This window comes from Dreissena polymorpha, chromosome 2 (assembly GCF_020536995.1).
Source record: "Dreissena polymorpha isolate Duluth1 chromosome 2, UMN_Dpol_1.0, whole genome shotgun sequence".
NCBI classification, from domain to species: Eukaryota; Metazoa; Mollusca; class Bivalvia; order Myida; family Dreissenidae; genus Dreissena; species Dreissena polymorpha.
Window position 1 is genome coordinate 63,013,889 of NC_068356.1, and position 23,058 is coordinate 63,036,946.

Genomic DNA, 23,058 nt, shown 5'->3' on the forward strand with positions numbered 1-23,058 from the left:
GATAATGACGATCTTAAGGTAGTTTCATAGCTTTATAGTTGATGGTAAGAAGGATCGCAAAAAGTCAGCGATTTTTATGGAATGCTGTCATTATTAAGAAGTTTTTATACCGGTCTTTCACCCACGCTAGAGGGAATCAGTGATAGCAAATATGGGAGATAAAATAGATTGTACATTTCCTTCAAGAGGGTCAATTAATGTTAAGTTCTCATCTGTTTTAAGGGTTCGAAAGCTGTGTCATTGTGTAGATTTTGCAGTGATGCTAGACGTTTTCCTCCACTAATTTATCCATGCTGTTTCATGTCGGATCTTTCCAGTTCTATTTATTTCTATTCTTCACTACATCAGCGTATTCAAAGAAATGTCGTGTATATAGAAAGACGGAACATTCTAATGAGAGTAACCTTTAAAGATCTCATTAGATTATCTGTCATGCTTTAGTCTTTATATGGATTCAATATGGTCGTGCCAGGAGCATGATTTAGACAAGCTCAATTCAAGACGTTTATGCGACGAAACCTTGATGATTTTGTAGTTGTTAAGAGAAAGATTGGGCGGTCGATTTTTCTAGACATCACATTAAAGGTAATCAACCACTTATCGTTCCAAGAATAGATAGCTTAAAGATCGGATTAAAGATGAGGAACCCCATCACCGGGTTGTCGACGATTATCTAAAACTCCTATCGTCTGCAAACAATCGAACTGGGCAGTGAACATCTCGCACAATGCCATTAAAGGGATCTTTTCACGCTTTGGTAAATTGACAAAATTGAAAAAAGTTGTTTCAGATTCGTAAGTTTTCGTGTTAGTTATGATATTTGTGAGGAAACAGTAATACTGAACATTAACCATGCTCTTATATAGCCATTATATGCATCTTTTGACGATTTTAAAACCTAAAAATTATAAAGCGTTGCAACGCGAAACGATTGAATAATTTGGAGAGTTCTGTTTTTGTCGTTAAATTTTGTGAAACTACGAAGATTGCTTACATAAGGTATAAAATACGTCAAGATTGTGTACTCGGCGGAATAGCTCAGTAGGCTAAAGCGTTTTTACTTCAAGACTCTGGCAGGACTCCAGGGGTCACTGGTTCGAAACCTGCTCCGGGCAATGTTCTATTCCTTTTTTAATTTTTTTTCTTGATTTTTTACTGGAGCTTTTATGATCCAATGTTTACATTTATCAATATAAAGCATTTAATGAATAAGTTAAAAAAAATGCCAAAATCTGTGAAAAGGCCCCTTTAAGCCAAATTATGGGCCATTTAGTAACACCAGCATTGAACGGTAATAAGTCAGATTTACAACCGGGAAATTACAACACACTGTTTTCGGCCATTTAGATAAACTTATAACCAATATATACTATCGCAGTAGATACCACTGTGTCGTAGCTTATTAATAAGCCCTTCGTGCCATACTTTGTCAAATACCTTTGAAATGTCAGAAATTACAACTCTTATCTCTCTTCCTTCATCGAGGGCTTTACACAAAGATTGATATACCCGGGTTGACGATGGAATCTTTGGGTAAAAAGTCTTATTGAAATGAAGTTACAAAGCCAGTAGCCCTTAAAAGGTTGAATATATGAAGATTACTTTCAACTCATTTACAATGCTTAAGAGGGAGATGTCTGTGTAGTAACATACATCCGAAGGATTTGACTGTTTGTTAATTGCACATACAGTTGCTTCTTTCCAGCTCCGTGGAACCTTAACAGTACTGAATGAGCAATTGAACAGATGATCTGAAAGCTCAGCTGCGATTTCTTTTAATACTTGATTATTTAATTTGTCCGGTCTTGAGGTCGTTCCAGTTTTGCTTACTTTAAAAGAATCTATACAATTTTGACAGGATTTGCTTGGATCTTCTAAGAAGGGGCAGTCTGAATATAGGGAGTTTAAGATGTGCGTATAAGTATTGGGAATATAGAGTCTATTGAGCTTGAAAGAATGAATTCAAGATACGTTATTTTTAAGATTACGTTCATTGTGACACATGTGCAAATGTATGTCTAAATGTGTAGCCTTTGCTTTTTTGTTTGGACGTTTTTTATGTCGGATTTCCTTACGTATATGTCTATGTAACCATGGACAATCAGCTGTGAAGCAAGTTTAAGTATAGGCTAATCGAGGCCATTCTAGTCGGCATATAAAATATCCTTATTGGCGATGAAGCTCCGATCTTGAAGTGTAAATCTTAAGATTTTTTGTAAATGCATCAGTTATTGAAGACGAGGAAGATGAACCATAAGATGGGGAAGATATACCAAAGGAGCTTTCAAGTCCAGGATTTAGCTGGACAACGCCTCTTCTAAGAAATATGATTGCAAGACAACAAGATCATTCAACATTTTCATTTGTACGACCTTTAATTTTCATAGAGGGAATAGAAAAAAACTATCATCATCCTGTACAAACCGATGTCGGTGTAAATTATGGAAAAACCCGGTTATAAGAGATGAGAAAAACTTGTGTGCCCAACCCACACGAATAGTAAAAATGAAAAGAGGAATATTGAGAGGATAGGGATGATAAAAATAAGAAAGACGTTTGCTCATGTATGTGAGGGATTTTACAATCGCATTTGATATATTTATATCTTGGGTTATTTAAAGGATGGTGCGAATACTTTAGGATCGAGATAGTAACATAATAAACACAATGTACGCAACTGGGACTTGTCAAGCCACAATCTATGACGATCTTTGTCAAAATCTGACTGAATGTCAAGCGATGTTTTTACAGGATCGTCAGTTAAAGTAACCATGCATGCCATTGGATAGCAAAGTTGACATACTACTTTAGAAAATAATAGTTCTTGTATTTGTTTTACAATCAATGACAAAAAGTTTGTCAAAAGTCGAATTTTTTATATGCTCTTATGTGTGCGCTAACTTGTTGATTGATGACCAACAAAATACACATACCTCCTTTAAGGCGTCTGTGTTGAAAGGGTTTGCACGATTTCCGCAAACTAAATAAAGGAATACATGTGCACAAGGAGTGTGTCAATGGATCGTATACTTCAATTTAAGCATTAGTTTAATAGTGGTGTTTGAACGTGATAATTGTTTTTGATTTTGGTACTTGATGTAAAAGTCCGGGTGAATTGGACATATATGAGATGGATCTAATTGGATACTTTTTAATAAGTGACGGTTGACTCTTTAAAATGGATGTGTTTGTGTTTGTTAACGTGTGAATGGTCATAGTTAAAGCGTTTGGATTTATGCATTTTTGGGATATATTAGTGTTGGTGTGAACTTTAAAGCAGCCTCCGAATATATATGAACAAGAAATGAATATGATAAGATCTAGTTTATCATAGAAGAATGACACACAGTAATTAGATGAGTCTAGTGAGATCTAGTTATTTTCAGTAGAATGACATAGTAAAAGATGACACATTTCGTAAACATATTTGTGAGGTATACGAAACTATTTAAAACTAATACAAATGTAAGTGAAAATTGCACATATAACATTTAAACATATCTGTTGGCAATGTTTACATGTCATTATTTGTTTGAGCACTTATATTTGAACTTGAATTATTGTGAAACACAAAAAAGCATAATTGCTATCATAGAAAAAGACTATGTTTTAGTAAAATTATTGTTGCAACAAAGTATGTTCTTGAACTTAGATATAATTTAAAGCAGCACTGCGTATTGACTTATCATAGTTACTTTATTACACTTGCTTGTTCATGCCAATACAATAAGTCTACTCAAGTAACTGGATGTACAACGATAGGTTAACCACATCAAGTTGCTGAGAATAAAAATTGATATTAGAATCTTGGGATTGTGTTAGTGTGATAACAACATGACACATAATAACCATTTAAATTAGAGTAGTGCTTCAAAGCGAAACTAAACGAACGGATATCAGTATGCACAATTATACAATCAAGAAAAGTTTTACAGTTGTAGTTTCATGTTAATGACTTGAACAGGATTGTTGCTATGAATCAATATTACTGTACAATGGATATAAGTATTGACAATAATATAGTCTATTGACGTATAACCATATATTACATTGACCGTTTTTTAAATATTGAAACAATAATAAATAAGTGCTTATAAGTTCAGAGTGTGTATGTAAACATAAACATTTTATTTTGAAACTAGAATGAAGATTACAAGGGACATTTGCCAGTACTCATTCTAGGAACCATAATTTTCAAACTAAAATTTAAAAAAAATTGAAACTAAAAACAACAACAAAAAACAGGCAAATGCTAATAGCTAACTAGTCCATTAATACTCGTAATAACACAGTTATGTATGAGTGATAGAGAATATTTTTGCTATACCGGTAAGTATGCACATACATTACTTTACGTTAAGTTCATATACCATTACCATTCATTAAGTGCACCATTACCATTTGTTATCAAATGCGTTAAGGCTAAAAGTGACAAGATAGTGATTTTTAGAGGGTAAACCAAATAAATATTGTATTTTTGGTAGTGATTTCGATGCGTAGACTCTAAAAGTTAAAAGTAGTTATAATTGTATTTTTTAGTAATTGCTTTGAGAGAACATGTGATAGGCAGGCTTTTTACAATTTCACATTTAACTTGAACGTTGATGCATATATTTTATATAATTTGTGTAGTGTTACTAAAAATAACCAGTTTGTTTTTGTTGTTGATTGTTTATCAGTGTTTTTGCATTCCGAATTCGGGTCGTTATAAATCGTCCTCCATCCAGCTCTATAAGTTAAATCTCAACATTGAGATCGTCTAACATCCAGCTCTATAAGTTGAATATAATATTGACAAAACTTTAAATTTTTAAGTATTTAATCAAAACACCAACAACAATATTTCCCAATTTTAGTAAAATTGCGATTTTTCCCAATCCAAAGGGACCCGGCCTCATTCCCAAAGTGGTAAAACACACACTGTTTATTGTGGCCAGTTGGATAGATGAATGCCGCACTTTTGTAATAATCTTGTGATTTAACAATAGAACTGTAGTTGGTCAATGATTTAGATAAACTTTTGTGAAGGATATTAAGATTTTGAAATTGGAAAGCAAAAAGTTCCAAGATTATTTGAAATGTGTATACAAGTAGCTATTTGCTTTTTTTATTTTTTATTTAAGTGCCTGCTTGTATTTTATAATGGGATGAGTGAAATATGATGTGGCTTCTATATGCATAATTTATCAAATTTGTACGTAACACATCGGGGGATTGTAGTAATGTATTGAGATTCTAGGTTCATCTTGTGGTAACATCTCTGTAGTTGTTAAGCATGTGTCCTTACATGTGTAATGATAATTTGATTTAATTTAGTTTGCTTTATTGTACTTTCTTAGCCCTTTAATTTAAAAACGGTATAAATAAATATATATAAATATTGCTAGCTGGCATGTCTGTAAATTTTGTTTATAGATGATTCGCGAATTATTAACGGTTTTGAATAAAATGAGTCACAAAGCCCCCAGTCACAAGTAAATAATTTGAAACACAAAACATTGTAAAGGAATACATTGATTTCAGGTCGACAATTTTAGTTAGCATTTACCAACCTAAATGAAACTTTCGATAGAGCAAAATGTAATAGAGAGTACATTCAACACATTTGATATATATGACAATGTGATTGAAAGCTCTCGAGTTGGCTACACTCAGAGAATGTAGTTAAAAGACATTGAATAGCATGTATGTACTATGTAAGATCGTTACAACAAGAGTATCTCGTACTTTGTATAATTCAAATATAGCTCGCATTATGATCTACATTTTCTTTCAATATTTTTATTGTGCGCGTCTCCTTTTGAGAGTTATTAAAGACATGAAACAATGTTCTCAAAATTCTAGTTATGTATATGTTAGTATATGTATATAACAATATAACAATAGCCATGCTGTTTTACACTATTTATGGTAAGGCTTCATAAGGCTTCTTACGGCTATTTGCACAGGTGTACCCTGCTGATTTTGTTGTGCTAATTTAATCTGTGTTATTTTTTTTCTGCGCAGTTACATCATTTGATATTTCCGTAGTTTTTAATGCTTTTTGGGGCAATTTGTTTTGCTTATGCTTATTGGATCTTTTCATTTTCCTACATATTGTTACATCTTGTGCTACTTCCCCAGTCATACGTCATCTTTAAAAGACATATTTAAAAGTGGTATTTTCAGTAGTGAAATAAGAGAAGCTAAATGATATACCTATGATATAAACATATAATATAGATCATAATATATTCCTGTAGTTTTTTGTATTTCTAAATGCAGAAAATGCAGAAAAATTGTATCCTTGGCGTGTGATGTTATTACCTCCCGTTCTTTACATTTCAACATTTAACTACTTTTGTATAATCTGCAAGATTAATTTCATCAGGTGATAATACTTATTGAAAATTATTGTCTTAATAATTTATATATAATTATAATTTAATATAATACCCCAAACGTAAAGCATTTAGTACCACTCTTTAAGCTTAAAGGAGTAAAATAGCTGAATATTATGTATTGCTAAAAGGAAAACATTCATAAATACTTCGATTTTATGTTTTAAGATGTTGTAATCTTCCACCATATATGAATATTATTTACCTAATAATATATTACTTTTAAGAGAAAATCGATCGTGTATATGAGAAAATATTGTCATAAAAATTATGGAAATGTAATGTCAGATTAATATTATATGGTAAATGTAACATTTAATACTATTCTATAAATTTCAAGAGTAGATAAGCTCAAAATTAGATAAAAGTTTGTATTTTTAAGATCATAAATGTACCATATGCACGGTAAATTCAATATAACGTGCTCCATTATGAGATCGAATCTAATATAAAGATGGTGGGCCTCGGCTCCCATAATATTTCTGACCTTCCGTGTATTCATCGAATAAAGGAGAAACGACAAGCGTTTTATTCGATATATAAGACATAGTAAATACTCTATAAAATAATTTGTTTGAATAAAATAAATCAGTGGTCAGTTTGTTCAAGTAGTTTTGTTAAAGAACAAGACAAAACTAAAATAACATACAAAGTACAGACTAAGTAACAAGCATTTACAGAGTGATGTATATTTATTTATATGTTACACTTTTGTCGTGTATCAGATGCATGTTTTACATGTTGTATATATATTGCAACATTTGTAAGAGCATTGTCTTGTAACTCTAATAACGATTGGTTAACTAGTGTGCAAAGAGTGGTTTAGAGACATCATTCGAGAGGCATGACAACCGAATTATTATCACTTTAATACTTACTGTTAAAATGTCCAATTGTTCACTAATTGACAATAAGCCATTTCAAAAATCATCCTTTAAATCTGCAAACCATCTATATTTGGTTTTAACATATTCATATTTTCACAATAGACTTTTATAACATTTGACAGCATAATGCAGTGGTACATCATCCTATTGTTTAAATTAAGCAAGGCACAATCAGAGTCAAGTGAGATTTACAAGGCTATTACATAGTTGTATAAAGCATTTAAATACCACAGTATTGTATATACACTCATATTATATAAGTACGCATAAGTCATATTTATACCCCCCATTACCATTGGTAATGGGGGCTATATAGGAGTCACTTTGTCGGTCTGTCGGTCGGTCGGTCTGTCGGTCTGTCGGTCTGTCCAGAAATTTCATCCGATCTTCACCAAACTTGGTCACAAGTTGTATCTTGATGATGTATAGGTCAAGTTTGAATATGGGTCATGCCGGGTCAAAAACTAGGTCACGGGGTCACTTAGAGTGTTTTAAACCGAAAGTTTGTCCGGATCATAACTATGTCATTTATCGTTAGATTTTAAAATAACTTTGTACATTTGTTCACCATCATGGGACGGTGTGTCGCGTGAAAAAAGTACGTCGATATCTCTAAGGTCAAGGTCACACTTGGACTTCAAGGGTCAAATGCTTGTCCGGGCCATAACTTTATCATTTATTGTGAGATTTTAAAATCATTTGGCAAATGTTTTCACCGTGGGACGGTGTGTCGCGCGAAATAATTACGTCGATATCTTGAAGGTCAAGGTCACACTTTGAGTTCAAAGATTAAAAATGGCCATAAATGATCTTGTCTGGGCAATAACTATGTCGTTCATTGTGAGATTTAAAAATCATCTGGCACATTTGTTCATCGTCATTGGACGGTGTGTCGCGCGAAAGAATTACGTCGATATCTCCAAGGTCACACTTTGAGTTCAAAGGTCAAAAATGGCCATAAATCAGCTTTTCCGGGCCAAAACTATGTCATTCATTGTGAGATTTTAAAATCATTTGGCATATTTGTTCACCATCATTGGACGGTGTGTCACGCGAAAGAATTACGTCGATAACTCCAAGGTCAACATCACACTGTGAGTTCAAAGGTCAAAAATGGCCATACATGAGCTTGTCCGGGCCATAACTATGTTGTTCATTGTGAGATTTTAAAATCATTTGGCACATTTGTTCACCATTATTGGACGGTGTGTCGCGCGAAAGAATTACGTCGATATCTGCAACGTCAAGGTCACACTTTGAGTTCAAAGGTCAAAAATGGCCATAAATGATCTTGTCCGGGCCATAACTATGTCATTTATTGTGAGATTTTAAAAATACCTGGTACATTGGTGCACAATCATTTGACGATGTGTCATGCGAAAGAATTATGTCCATAACCCCAAGGTCTAGGTCACACTTGGAGTTCAAAAGTAAAAAAATGGCCATAAATTTGGACGGCATGTCATGCGAAAGAATTCAAGAGTTCAAAGGTCGAAAAGGCCATAAATCATAGTGTTAATTATAATTATCATTATAGTTCTTAAAAATCGCCAAAAATTTGATTCTCTTGTTTTGTGAAGACAGCATGCAAAATAGTCTGTGTCAATGCGTCACGTGGGGGTATACGTCACGTCTGTGACAAAGCTCTAGTTGATTATAACCTTTTATACATGTGTAGTTTTAGGGAAATACACCTCATATATTTTGTAAATCGTTAGCATTACAATATTGTAGTGAGCTGGTTTTTAAGTACAAAAATTGTTTACCTTTTAAATACATTAGTGTGTGACATTCGGTTGGTCTGGTGTTTTTACAAACATAATCAGTAGAATATGCATATGAATCTGATAATACACAGACCCACTAACATATAAATCAAACCATGTTTGTAATTTACCATTTTTGACCAAGAATCCTGCCACTGTTCTTTCTTGTAAAGATGACTTGAAAACGGTCCGCTCGTAAACACACTTTTACTTCAATTATCTATGTTTAACACTGAATGTTTATAGCTTAAAATAACTCTCCGTGAAAGTTAAGTACACATATTTCGCGAATCCATGCTTGTTATACGTATATCTTCATTATTTGTATTGTTATTTGTAATGTTCAGTAGTAATCGGCATGTGATTTTTCCACTGTCCGCCATCTTGGAATGTCGACTTGTGGGTAATTTTTGCATTGCAACACACAGCGGTGTAAACATAAATCTCACCGGCGCTATATTTAAGCTTTAGGTAAGAAAGCTGCACTATTTTTAGCAGACATAAGGTCATTATTTAGTTCATATAGTCTGTTTTTTGTTTTGTCATTTAAAGTCTATTTTATTACTTATAAGTTTTAAGCGTGCGAGCGTTCCATAATTGGTCACGGCAGTTATTGTGACCCGTTTTTGGTCACACTGTGACCAATATTTGGTCACAGTGACCAACTTCTGGTCACAGTGACCAATTTCTGGTCACAAGTGGAACGCCGCGGCTATATAAAGTGACCAAATTTTGGTCACAAGAGTCATTCTAGTCAAAACCTTAAAGCAGGCAACATCCACGCCAATTTTTTTCTTAAAAAGTACTTTTTCTTTTCGTGAGTAATTTAAGTAACTTATAGTAACAGTAATACCTTTGTAAGCAGATAATAAAGCGAACATTTAACATATTTCATTAAACTTGAGCATCCGTTAAAGTATTCAATCTATTTTGGTTATGATCGTTGGCAAGTGTCATTGTTCCTTAAATTCGACGAAGTCCCGTTTACGAGTGTAATTTTCATTGTCAAAAATATCACAGTGTGACGCTCAGTTTACCGTCGCAAGATTGAAAGTACTGTAAAACCTGAATTAAGGTTGCATGTCATTTTGTTGTTGGAAATATAACATTTTGTTGAATTATTCGTGGAAACTGAATAAAAGTTGTTTGAAGTTGAATCGGACTTTGAGTTAAACATTAACCACCATTGATAAGGAGCGCACTAACGGAGCGTAACAATATAAAGTAAACAACTCTAGATAAAGTTATTTCTCAGTTCGTAATTATACCCCCACAAACGAAGTTTCGGGGGGGGGGGTATATAGGATTGAGCTTGTCTGTCGGTCGGTCGGTCGGTCGGTCCGTATTAAGTGTCCGCTCTCTAATTCAAATTGTTTTCATCCGATCTTCACCAAACTTGGTCAGATGTTGTATCTAGATGATGTCTAGGTTAAGTTCGAATATGGGTAATGTCGGGTCAAAAACTAGGTCACGGGGTCACTAAGTGCGTTTTAAACATTAAGCATGTTGTCCGCTCTCTAATTCAAGTAGTTGTCATCCGAGCTTCACCAAACTTGGTCAGAAGTTGTATCTAGATGATGTCTAGGCCAAGTTCGAACATGGTTTATGGCAGGTCTAAAACTAGGTCACGGGGTCACTTAGTGCGTTTTAAACATTGCACATGGTGTCCGCTCTCTAATTTAATTAGTTTTCATCCGATCTTCACCACACTTGGTCAGAAGTTGTATCTAGATGATGTGTAGGTCAAGTTCGAACATGGGCCATGCCGGGTCAAAAACTAGGTCACGCGGTCACTTTATGCGTTTGTTTTAAACATTAAGCATGGTGTCCGCTGTATTTTGTGAAGACACCATGCAAAATATTCTGTGTCAATGCGGCATGTATTCGTCACGTCTGTGACAAAGCTCTAGTTTTTTCAGAAATAAATAATAATTTACATAATTGTGATTTGCCTCACAACACAATACAAAACTTATATTTTTGAATGTATGCTGTAATTTATTCTAAAATATGTTAACATGAATCTCTGCAATCCCCACATGCCCTATAAAAGGGATTGAATACACATGATTCCATTCAATGGAAACATGTCCATCGCGAAGTGTTTACAAAAACATATGATAATTTTATTTAAAGATTACAAACTAGAATTATACACAAACTATTTACGACAAACGCACTCCTTTTAAAAATGAGCTTTTAGGATAGTCATACCTGTTTCGTAAAATGTAAGAAGAATCAATAAATACCCATTTATTCTGGAATTGCAAATGCTTCGAGCTTTTACGAGTGCATACGTACAGCTTAAAATTCTTTCTCATAAAGGCTTAAACGGTGGTGCGGTGGTCGAGTGGTAACACTCTGGTCTACCATTCCAGAGGTCCCCGGTTCATATCCCGGCCGGGGCACTGGAAATTTCAGAAATGCTTCAAGTGTTTCCCACCCAACTAGAGATGTACTGGTATAAAAACCCAGGTAATTCTCGCGTGTATCGGTGCTATACACTGAGCACGTAAAAGAACCAAGGTATATATTCGCAAAGAGCTAGGGTATCGCACCCGGATTCTTTGTATCCCAATACTGTCTCTTCTGCTTGCTGTCTCTTCAGCAAAACCAATGGACCCCATTGGAAATAAGTGCTTGCACTTTCATGGGTTATCCTTGACCGCTAGGTCAAAATAAATACATACACACACACACACACACACAACCATGTGAAAAATGCATATGTTTTTAAAATCGAGTTCAAGCAATCTAATTCATATTTACAAACAGAAAACCATTCCCATCGACATCAAATTTCTTGATATTTGAGCAAAAATACTCAAAAGACAAATAAGATAGAAACCCAATGTCCGAACCGAAACTGAAAGTTTTGAATTAGCGACTATAGCAATGAAAGTAAATAGTTCCGCGACTCTAAAGATATATTTAGCATTTGTAAGTTGTGAAGATACTATTTCCATTAACTGCTATTCAGCTTCATTCTTATATGATTGTTAACTATAGTGAATGATTACAATTCATACAGTTCAACAAAAAGAAAGTACATCCTGGTTACTACACAAATAAAACACTTTAACACATGTTCGGGGTGGATGTGTGTCGACTTTATCTTACCTACAAATCAACCTCAAAACAACGTAACATGAAATTGAAATATTGGGATTGCTATTTTATTATTTAAATATAAATCATATTGTTACTGTGTTTAATCATAAATAAGTTGATCACCAGACGTACAACTTAGCATGACTAATAAGTGGATGGATACTTATCATAAACCACGTTTTACTTGACACTTCTATTATTCATCGCATAAACAATAGGTTTAAAGTACAATGGGAAATAATTTATTGCAAATATAGAACAGTTCTTCTCCGTCTGGGAAATTCTCGTTGGGAAACATTTATGTTCTGTTTGATGTCTTTAAAAATACATTTGTCAACTCAGTGTATGTTGTCATTTTGAAACCTGAGTGGAAACTTAATATTTGAGGACAAAAGAAATATATATTTTAATAAATTATGCCAACGGATGCCTTTGTTCCTCTTCAGGTCGGATTTTTTTTTGTTTTCGTTTAAGTTAAAATAACATTTAAATAACTTAAAAGTGTTAAATGTTTACTTTTCTATTTTTCAATTTCACGCATATCTCTAGTAATTAACGTGCATTGCATTATCGACACATTTTCACCTTGCATACAAATATTAATGAAAATAAATATAACATTATTATTGGTCATTAATGTAATTCTTTTTAGAATACTTGTTTAACTTTTTTAGTTTTTAGATAAACTATATTTATGGCGAAAAAAGTATACGTTAAATAAATAATTCGCATATATAAAATATGACTTATGTTGTAAAAATAAAGTCCTGTAATTCTTGTATATATATGTTTGACAAAATGTTGTTTCCGACAGTAAAGTGTGTGTAATAGTTTATGTCCAATAAGTAAATTTACATATTATATATTGTTAAGATATTGTTTTGAAGAGGTTACCTATAACAGACAAACGAGTTCCCACCTTAAACCTTTATTTTTCCCTAGTATGGAATAAGTATGAGAAGATGCTCAATTATTGGGAAGTTGAATATGTATAAATGTACCATCATTCAGTAATACTTGAAACAGCAGATGCCACTCAGTGTACAAATCGCACACCAACTCATTGACTACAAAACTTTCTTGTAAAACCTTTTTCTGGCAATTCATATTTAAGTTCGAATGCAAAAGGAATTAAACTTGAGGGCGATAGCTCTAGTGGTTTGATAATAAAAATTAGATCCACACGCCAAGAACCAACACTTAGCTCTGAATATATGCAGTTAGATAACACATTTACTTTTTATTTTTCTTGTCTACTGAATCTATAAAAAAATATATTATTCGATTTATTTTGCGAAAAACATTCATACGTGCGTTTTAGAGCCGACAACACACAATTGCGACAGGTTAAATGCATAAGGTCGCTCCCATTATATAATGTATAAACTTAATTGTTATGTGCAGATGTTGTTATGTTTGTGTTATAACTGTGGATTTTATATAGGTTTATTTTACTCTTGTTTTGATATGGTATGAAACAATATCAGAACAAAATTGTTAACGATAAACTTTGTTTCAAGAACCCCTTGCGTGGGTTTATCTTAACCCAAGTGGGGTACCACCATATGTTGTCAAACAACAAGCATTTAGCAACTAACCTTTGCGCTTCTAGAGAATAATATTTCAACAGTCAAATAATAAATCAGTCTTTATAAACCAAGTTACTTATATGGTTAGGTATGTTTTAACCCCAGTGTAATGATTTGAGAATTTGAAAAACAAAATAAAGCATAAAACCCATTAACCTTGTGGTTTAAGAGTAAAATATAGTTAACCTTATCAAATGTATACGTCTATAGACAATAGACAATATAAGGCTACATGTATATAAATAAATTTACTTCTGGGGAATAAGTTTACCAACTTAGCCGACAACTCTACAATGTAATCTGTCAAACCTCTGTGCCTTGCTGTTTTAGATATTTGCACTCTATACGTTGAAGAAAAACCCCTAGGGCGGGCCGCATTGATCACAGGAGCATGATTTATGTAAGTATTTATTTAAAGGCTCTATAAAGGTGAAGATCCGTAATTATTCACCGATTCTTAAATATTATTTTCATATTTTATTTATAAAGGTTATCAAAAAACAATATATATATATATATATGCCATTGGACATTACAATAAAATATGAGCAATACAACTTGTTTTGAGCTCAAAATAAGGTGTCCTGCAAGTCAATTGCGTTTACAAACAATCCGTTTATTTACATCGCTGTTTACTCGGGAAAGAGAAAGTGAAAGTGACTTAGGTCACCAAAAATATCGATGATTTTTAACGTGTTCCGGTATTACTCACAAAGTAGGTCTCTTCCAAATGGTTAAAACGTTTGTAGTAAACTAAATAGTTACTTTCTTCTGGTAAAACGTTGTATAAAATAGAATTAAAATTGAATTTTCTTTCGGCTATTTTTAGCATATGTCACCGCTCTGAGGCTACACATCACGTTAGTTGCAAAAATGTAAACATTTCTTCCAATTATGAAACGGGTATATCTTCCATAATTCTTTGCAACGTTGTACCTAAGCTGTGTTATTAGCAGTTTTTATGCAAGAGTAACTGAAATCCGTAAAAAATTTGACCAGTTGATATGCATAATAATTGGAATTGTCACCTTTATAGAGCCTTTAAACCTTTTGATTCCGGACCTGTCCATCTTTGACCCCAGGGGCATGATTTTGACAAAGTTGATATACGGCTACCATAAAATGTTGCATGCTAAATACCAAACCTCTCAGCCTTGCGATTCCTTGCATAGACGAGTTTTCAAGTTTTCTTTGTATGCATTGAAGTTCCCATGGCAGTGCCATTTTTGAAACGAGGGGCATTTAATTTATCTAAAAACACTTTGTAGAAGTCCGCAATACAGAGGTACACACCAAATATTGTATCCCTGACCCGAGCCAGGTGATCTCTGGGCCGCTACCAGTTTGTTCCTGAATGTGCAAGATTTGAACAGACACTAGAAGATGTCACACATATTAGCGCCCTGACCCTGATTATTTTAGAACATAAGATGTTTAAAGTTTATGTTTTTAAAATATTTGTTGGCTCTGATCTGCATTTGCAATTGACCATACAATTTGAACAAGTTTTAACAGAGGGTCATCCGTGTACTTCTGTTAATGTTTATGTAAAACTATTAAGGAGTTAAGGGGAAGTTTTTAGAAGAAAAGAATAACGCATGTAAATAGCACACAAAACCCGCCTCATGCAAAGACGAACACCGGACTACAATGTAGCCTTTAAGCTATTCAATTAGCATAATGTCCTCAGATGAGCTTAATTTCAAAATGACATCGACGTCATTAATAAATACTGAGGCAATAATCAAATTCGTAAAAATGCAGTGAACACATTAAGCTTAAAAATACATATTAAATTCAAAATTATCTAAACTCGGTCCATGTTTAGTCGCAAAATAACCAACACTTATTTTTTCATTTTCATGTTTGTATGAAGATAATACGTCGTGTATCGTGGTCGTAGAAATATATACAATTTGTTTCCCTATTGATGAATTTGAAGGTTTCTAGACATAATGCATATATTAAACAATGCTGTTGTTTAGTATTCTTCAGCATCTACTTATTTGAAGGTATTATGACGTAGTCGTGAAAGAACATGAAACTACAAAGTGCTTTAAAAAAAATACGTACATGTATGTACTTAATAAGTCTAATTTAAAGGAACTCCAATTTTACATTTCAGGCTTTGATGAAGACCGTTATAAAACTATTGGATCACTGTTCTCGCATTAATTCAAATAAGCGCGTTGCACAACAGTCATAGACATAATGGGCCCCATAACTAATATTGCGGTAAGCTTATTTGTGTCTTAATATATTTTTAACCATTTTATGTCAAGCATGTCAAGAAAAAACGTCCGGAAATATTTATGTTTTATTTAATAAAAATGTACGCGAGTTTAGTCTGTTCAAATAAGTTATTATGGGTTATATTTGTACCTAACACCGATTGATAATTTATAATAATGAATTTTTGTTTCAGATTCAAATGTGTCTGTTTATTCCAATACTTTCCAGTAAGTGTTTTATGTTTTTGTAATATTTTTCAGAAGAAATAACACAGGGATAATAATTTAATAATTACATGTACAGTAATGACCTGTTTAACATTATCAGGGCAATAATTACCTTTATATTTTTCACTCTCAAGAATATAGACTTTATTTACTGAAATTTATTTTAACTATATGGATCGTGCGAGTAATATCAGATATCAAAATGTTATGCATATGAGTAATCCCTTTCAGAGCTGTCTTCAAATGTTATTTATTTTAAGGCGCATAAATATATGTTTCACCTTGGTTACGAAAACAAATCTTCCATTCTATTTTGTGTCACCTTGTTCCTAGGTTACTTTATAGCTAGTTTTCGCTCTAATGAAGATGAATCAACCCAAACTAGACATGGTCGTATTGCTTCTGGTAGTGTCAGTATTAGCACCAACGAATGTTGTAGTAAATCTAACAAAAATATTCATTGAAACCCAACATGGCGCTGATGTACTGATTTCTTAACCCACTAATTATAATACACATAAATTAAACAAATATACGAGCCTTCAACGACTAGAAATTTACTTTTATAACAATAATAATCAAAATCATGTAATGAAAAATATAATGTGTTTGCTGTCCGCTGATACCGTCATATATTTTCTCAGTTGAGTCAGACATATACCATATTTCACTTGCGCTAGCGCATGTTAAATATTTAAATTTCCAAAGTTCTGAGAAAATATGTCACAGTATTACCAGGCACGCGAATATCGTGTATTTTGTTTAAAGACTATGCTTTAAAACTCAACTTTTCGGTGTAAACGCAAAGTCCATAAAGCGTTTCATATACCGGTATAAGTAATCAAAACAAAAGCTTTTATATTGTAACGTTTTGCATTTCATTCTTTAATCTAACAATTTTTAAAATGGTTCCACTGGTTTTAAGTAAATATTCTGATGGGCTGTTAACAGTAAAATCACAGCAATTCATGTTATCAATTTATTAATGGTATTGTGTGCTCTTTATTTTCAGTTCAAATTGAACCTTCGAGGGATGGAAATAATTTGATAATTGAATGTTTCTCAGACAATCGTTTTACAATTTCTTTTACGAACCAACGAAATGAAACCGAAAGTTTGGTGAGATGCATCCCATATACTGATGTAACCGAATGCTATTTCACTGATGCAAAGCTGAACAAAACACATCAACTAACGAATACGATAAATGGCGGCAAATTGACCGTCCTTGACATAACTGAGAAAAACTGTGGCCTGTATACATGCACCGAGAATAAAAGCAATATCACCGCTAATTATACATTCAATGAAGCATGTGCGACGTCTGGAAGTGGACATATTTCATTGATTCTTTGTATCGAGAACTGTTTTTATCTTTTGTTTGCGCTGGTTTCAACTACATTTACACTGTAAAGCGTTACAACTAAATTCCTTAAAAACATGCAGGGTTAAATCCGGTATACTTAAATAGTTGGATTCTTTAAATCAACAAATAGTCAATTCCATACGTACCAATATTAGAATAGAAAGTCTGTTTACCATTATTGCAATTGCCATCTTTACCAATAGCGAAACGTTAACCTGTGGATTCACATCAATTAAGTATGTTTTCGCCATGACTATCTACTGAGGGCCAAATGAGGTGGTAACTGATAAGTTATCGGCGTAATCACATAATGTATTAATTCTTTCTTATACATGTGTACAATCTAATTTCATTATAGTCGACTCTACAATTGGGGTCGCCAGCAACAAACATTAAAGTCTCATAAAAGGGGACGATCCGTAATTATTACCGATTTTAAAATATTTTTTTGCATATTTTATTTATAAAGGTTATCAAATATATACATATAAATATATATATATATATATATATATATATATATATATATGCTATTGGACATTACCATAAAAAAATAGCAATACAACTTGTTTTGTGCTCAAAATACAGTGTCCTCCAAGTCAATTTTGTTTACAAACAATCAGTTTATTTACATCGCTGTTTACCGGTGTGTAGAAATACCGAAATCCCCGTTATTACCGAAATTATCCGAAATCCCCGTTAATATTCAAGGGAGCAGGGTATATATTTTTGACCAAATTTCGATTTCCGAAAGCCCGCAAACAGTCAAATCCATTTCATCAAAACAGAAAGTGACACAAGAAAGCCTTTTTCTGTCAGTGTCATAACATAGGCAATATACATTGAAAATACAACCAAAGACAAGGCTGGCTTCTTCAGTTGTAAAACTATGGTCCTTGATCTTTCCCCCCACCCATCTCATTTTTAATGAAAAATTGAGAAATTTGACCCATTTCATGGCACGCACAGAACATTCAAACAGAATGCAATCCTAGTTTTGGCTACATTTCTCATTAATTTCATCTCTGTGCTTTGTTTATTTACCTAGAAAAGTGTCTCCCATACGTTTAGATTTTTCACAATTTACCTTCAAAGTTTCGTTCTGTTTCTGCAGCGTGAAATATTGACTTCGGCAAAAAGTGAAAACCTCCTTTTTGAAGATTCAAAATTTCCTTGCTAGGGAGCTGTGGCTAGTTTTAATGTTTTTTTCCAAAATTGTGAGATATTCTTTCTACAACCTAACACAAGAAATACATCTTATAAATACCTAATTGATTTTTAAAGACCATAGGTAACCCCTACCCTTAAGATATGTAATTTTCACGGACCCCCCTTTCACTGATATATCCCCTGCCACCTAAGCACGCCTGTCGAGTACCAAAATCCGCCATATTTACGCATTGAGGTCACAATATACTAAAAGATTTCCTACACAAATTCAATGTGAAAACAATAACTTCAACAAAAAATAAAGTCAAACTTTTGCGCATAGACACCCATATAACCTTACCTTTTCTTAAAGAGCATTCCAAGCCGCAATGATTTAAGCGATACAAAAGATAGGTCATACGTTATGCAAGAAAGAACTCGACGCGAATCAGCGGTCACTGTTTTATGGCCATCTATTTACCGGCTTCGTACCAGTGGATGAGGGTTTCCCGCCATCTGTCAAAGTCTCATGTATTCTCCAACCTTCAAGCAAAAGAGTGAATTTCTGTTAAACATCAATGTTTTCCCTACCACATGCACAAAGAAACATTCTAAAATAAAGTCACGGCAAGTGCCCCTACAGAGAAGTGTGTCTTCTTATAAATGATGTTCATGTTTTAGCGAGTATAGCATTGCACGAATTATGGAGGTTTCGGCGAAACCCCAGTTCGGCGAATTGATTATAAATAGTAGGTGTTAAACCGGTTCGGCGAAATGATTTATAGTTGATTACGCCTTTACATAGCTACTTAATAGGTGTGAATAGATCGATGCACGGCATTGCAAATTGTATATTTTAATTAGCGATATTGTTTTCACACTTATTATAAAGGACGCTTGGCTCAAGTGAGGCTGTCAAATTTCTTCACCCGAAAACAGCTCACAGTTTGGTATTTAGTGATGAATGTCATATTATGCTGACTACTAATAATGTTCGACATGGTCACTTATGTTTTATTCTAGCTATCATGGCGAATGAATACCCTTGTATAAAATGCTTGAAAAATATTACTCGGCGTATGCACGCCGTATGTTGTGACGGTTGTGGTCGGTGGCAGCATCGTAAATGCGACACCGGTATTACATCTGAGCAGTACCGCTTGATGTCAAGTGGACAACTGACCATGGAGTGGTCTTGTGGGGATTGTAATGTGGACAGTGAGGTTCGTCAATTGTCGTCAACAACAGTGTATGACGAAATACCCCCTGATACAAGTATCACTAAATCTCCAATCCGGGAACTGTCCCAAACATACACTGTCCGATCTGATGGTGACTCAGACGTAGTAGAACCAGAAGAGGATAGGATGGAAGAAGTCTCAAATACCATAGATGACCGGTCGTTCGATATATCGAACCGAAATATTGAGCGACCACATGTGTCGCTTGATGAATCACTACCCGATCGACCACTTGATGATGTCATTCCCAACGCGGTACCAACAACGTACGAGGTAGTGGAAAGTGGCAGTAAGCGTGGTGGTCGACTACTCGTGAGCAGTGACGGCTACACATACAACGCAAGGAAGACACACAGTGGAAGAAAGCACTTGACATGTAGTGTGAAAAATAAGCAAGTAACATGCTTCGCTAGTGTAAAACTGTTTGGCGACATGTTTACAGCCAGTCTAAATGGACATACACATCCCGCAGATCCAGGGGCATATAAAAAAATTCGCCGAAACCTCCAGTAACCCATTGCACTCGAAAAAGGTTTAGTATATTGTAACCTAAAGAAGAAATATATATTCTGATTAAAATGTGTTTTTCTTGCATCTTATTGTCTTCCTATTCATATTGAACCAATTAAGTTTGGCTGGATGATCTGTTTATTTGGCCATTTTATATCATATTTACACACGCGGGTGTTTTCGGTCCAAAGAGGGCGATTTTAGGCCTGTTAAAGCTTAAATGTCCCTTTAATATTTAAAGCTGTTGTGTTCAATATCTGCAACAAAATACCAAAACAAACCAAATGGACAGGCACGTGGGGCTTATGTGGGGTGGGGAAAGAATGAATTTGTTAGATATTTTCACTCAAAGCAATTTTGATGTCTTTTTGTTTTTCTTTATTTTTTTAAATCACCCCAAAAATGTAAATTTCAAAGCAAAAAAAATCCAGTTTCATCCAAGACAATAACAAATGATGAATATGAGGGATCAAAGATACTTTGAAGTGTAGAAATCAATAAGCTTCCAATAACTTGTTTTTTCGCACCAATAAAAGTGTTAAATCTTGAAAGCGCCTTGTCGCTCGAAGCCAATTTATTTACCAGCCGCCAATGATATATTCTAGCATATAATGTCATGGGTGCCTTTAAACTGCAGCAGATGGTCAATATTCACTGCCAGCTCTCATTTAGGGGTTCAAGAAAATACAAAATTTTATATTTTTGGGCACAAAATAAGTACTTTTAACTATTGATATGGTGGCAATCTGGTCAAAAGGGGCTACATAACCGAGCTCATTTTGGGGGTTTAGACTGGAAGGAAAGGTTAAAATGAACAAGATACATATATGTAGGAAAGCATTATAAGCATAGAAATGAGGTTTCGTGTTGTAACAGGGGCAGAATGGCAGATGAGATCAATATAGGCTTCCTGAAAGGGGTTTCTAGTACTTCTTCTGGGGACACAGCTTACCGCAGAATTCTCAACACAACAAATATCATTGATCCATGTCACCTTTGTATGCAAAGACAAGCGAATAAGGCCAATACTTCCCTTAAATCACTGAATGCGAGAAGCATGTACCAAATAAAAAACTAAACTGGTTGCTGAAATGCCAAATTTTGGCAAATTGATCCCTCTAAGGTAACTGAAGAAGGGGACACTTGCTACAACAATCCTATGTTTAAGTCGGACGCAACATCCTTTCAAGCCGGAACCATAACTGTAAGCATATTGTGAGAAAACAATACCAAATACAAGCTAATTGTAGGGTTACAAGTAGCAAATCAACTCATCTGTACTGCATACAGGAACAAGGATAAACCTGTAAAGTGCCAATAGAAATAGGTATAAAATGAAAAAAAGAAAATGCATTTATGTATTTTAAGTGTATTTCTATGAAGAATATCAAGTGATAAAGCTTGTTATGTTCATGATTGTACTAAATATGAAAGCTGGCTCAGTTAAGCGTCTGCTGCACTGTCCAAACTGTAAAAATGTCCGCAATTCCATGTCGGTGAAATGGGGCTCTGTTTGAATGTTCATGCTTTACGCACAAGCTATTGTTGCGTTACTGGATCACGGAGTCCCTGGCGTTGAATTCTGACTTCATGTTGCACATTAATGCTACACGGTCAACCGAAATGCCTTTGAATTTAAGTCGGAAAGCAATTTAGCCCTTATTCGGCTATATAAGGGTGGGGGTCAACTTGAAAAACAAATATTCCAGGTCAAATAATCTGAATTTATGCATTTAATGCACTTGTATTCTTCTCTTTTGCTAAGAAATGACCAAAAATCAGCTTTCCCAGTCATATTTTGCCATTCCAGATGATATTTCATTTTTACCTAAAGTTAGTTTAAAGGAGAAATATATTCTGATTTATGTGTTTTTCTTGCATCTTATTGTCTTCCTTTTCATATTGCACCAATATATTAAGTTTGGATGGATGATCGGTCCATTTGGCCATTTTATATCATATTTTCACACGCGGGTGTTTTCGGTCCAAAGAGGGCGATTTTAGGCCTGTTAAAGCTTTAATGTCCCTTTAAGAATTAAAGCTGTTGTGTTCAATATCTGCAACAAAATACAAAAACAAACCAAATGGACAGGCACGTGGGACTTATGCGGGGTGGGGAAAGAATGAATTTGTTAGATATTTTCACTCAAAGCAATTTTGATAATGTCTTTTTTTTTTCTTTTTTTTTAAATCACCCCAAAAATGTAAATTTCAAAGCAAAAAAATCAAAGTTCATCCAAGACAAAAAACAAATTGATGAAAATGAGAGATCAAAGATACTTTGAAGTGTAGAAATCAATAAGCTTCCAATAACTTGTTGTTTCGCACCAAAAAAAGTGTGAAATCTTGAAAGCGCCTTGCCGCTCGAAGCCAATTTATTTACCAGCCGCCAATGATATATTCTAGCATATAATGTCATGGGTGTCTTTAAACTGCAGCAGATGGTCAATATTCACTGCCAGCTCTCATTAAGAGGTTAAAGAGAATACAAAATGTCATATTTTGGGCACAAAATAAGTACTTTTAACTATTTTTATGGTGGAAATCTGGTCAAAATGGGGCTTCAGAACCCAGCCTGAAAAGGTCAAACTACCCAATAG

At 34.0% G+C, this 23,058-nt stretch overlaps 1 long non-coding RNA gene across 3 annotated transcripts in view; it reads left to right on the top strand.

Annotated features, from left to right (window-relative positions):
- Positions 1-17,633, top strand: part of LOC127867314 (uncharacterized) — a 65,358-nt gene extending 47,725 nt beyond the window's left edge. For all 3 annotated transcript variants that reach the window (XR_008043434.1, XR_008043435.1, XR_008043433.1), the window contains 4 exons: positions 14,064-14,133; positions 15,859-15,968; positions 16,159-16,192; positions 17,205-17,633. This is a non-coding gene — a long non-coding RNA (uncharacterized LOC127867314). The remainder of the gene's footprint in view (positions 1-14,063; positions 14,134-15,858; positions 15,969-16,158; positions 16,193-17,204) is intronic.
- Positions 17,634-23,058: the final 5,425 nt, after the last annotated feature.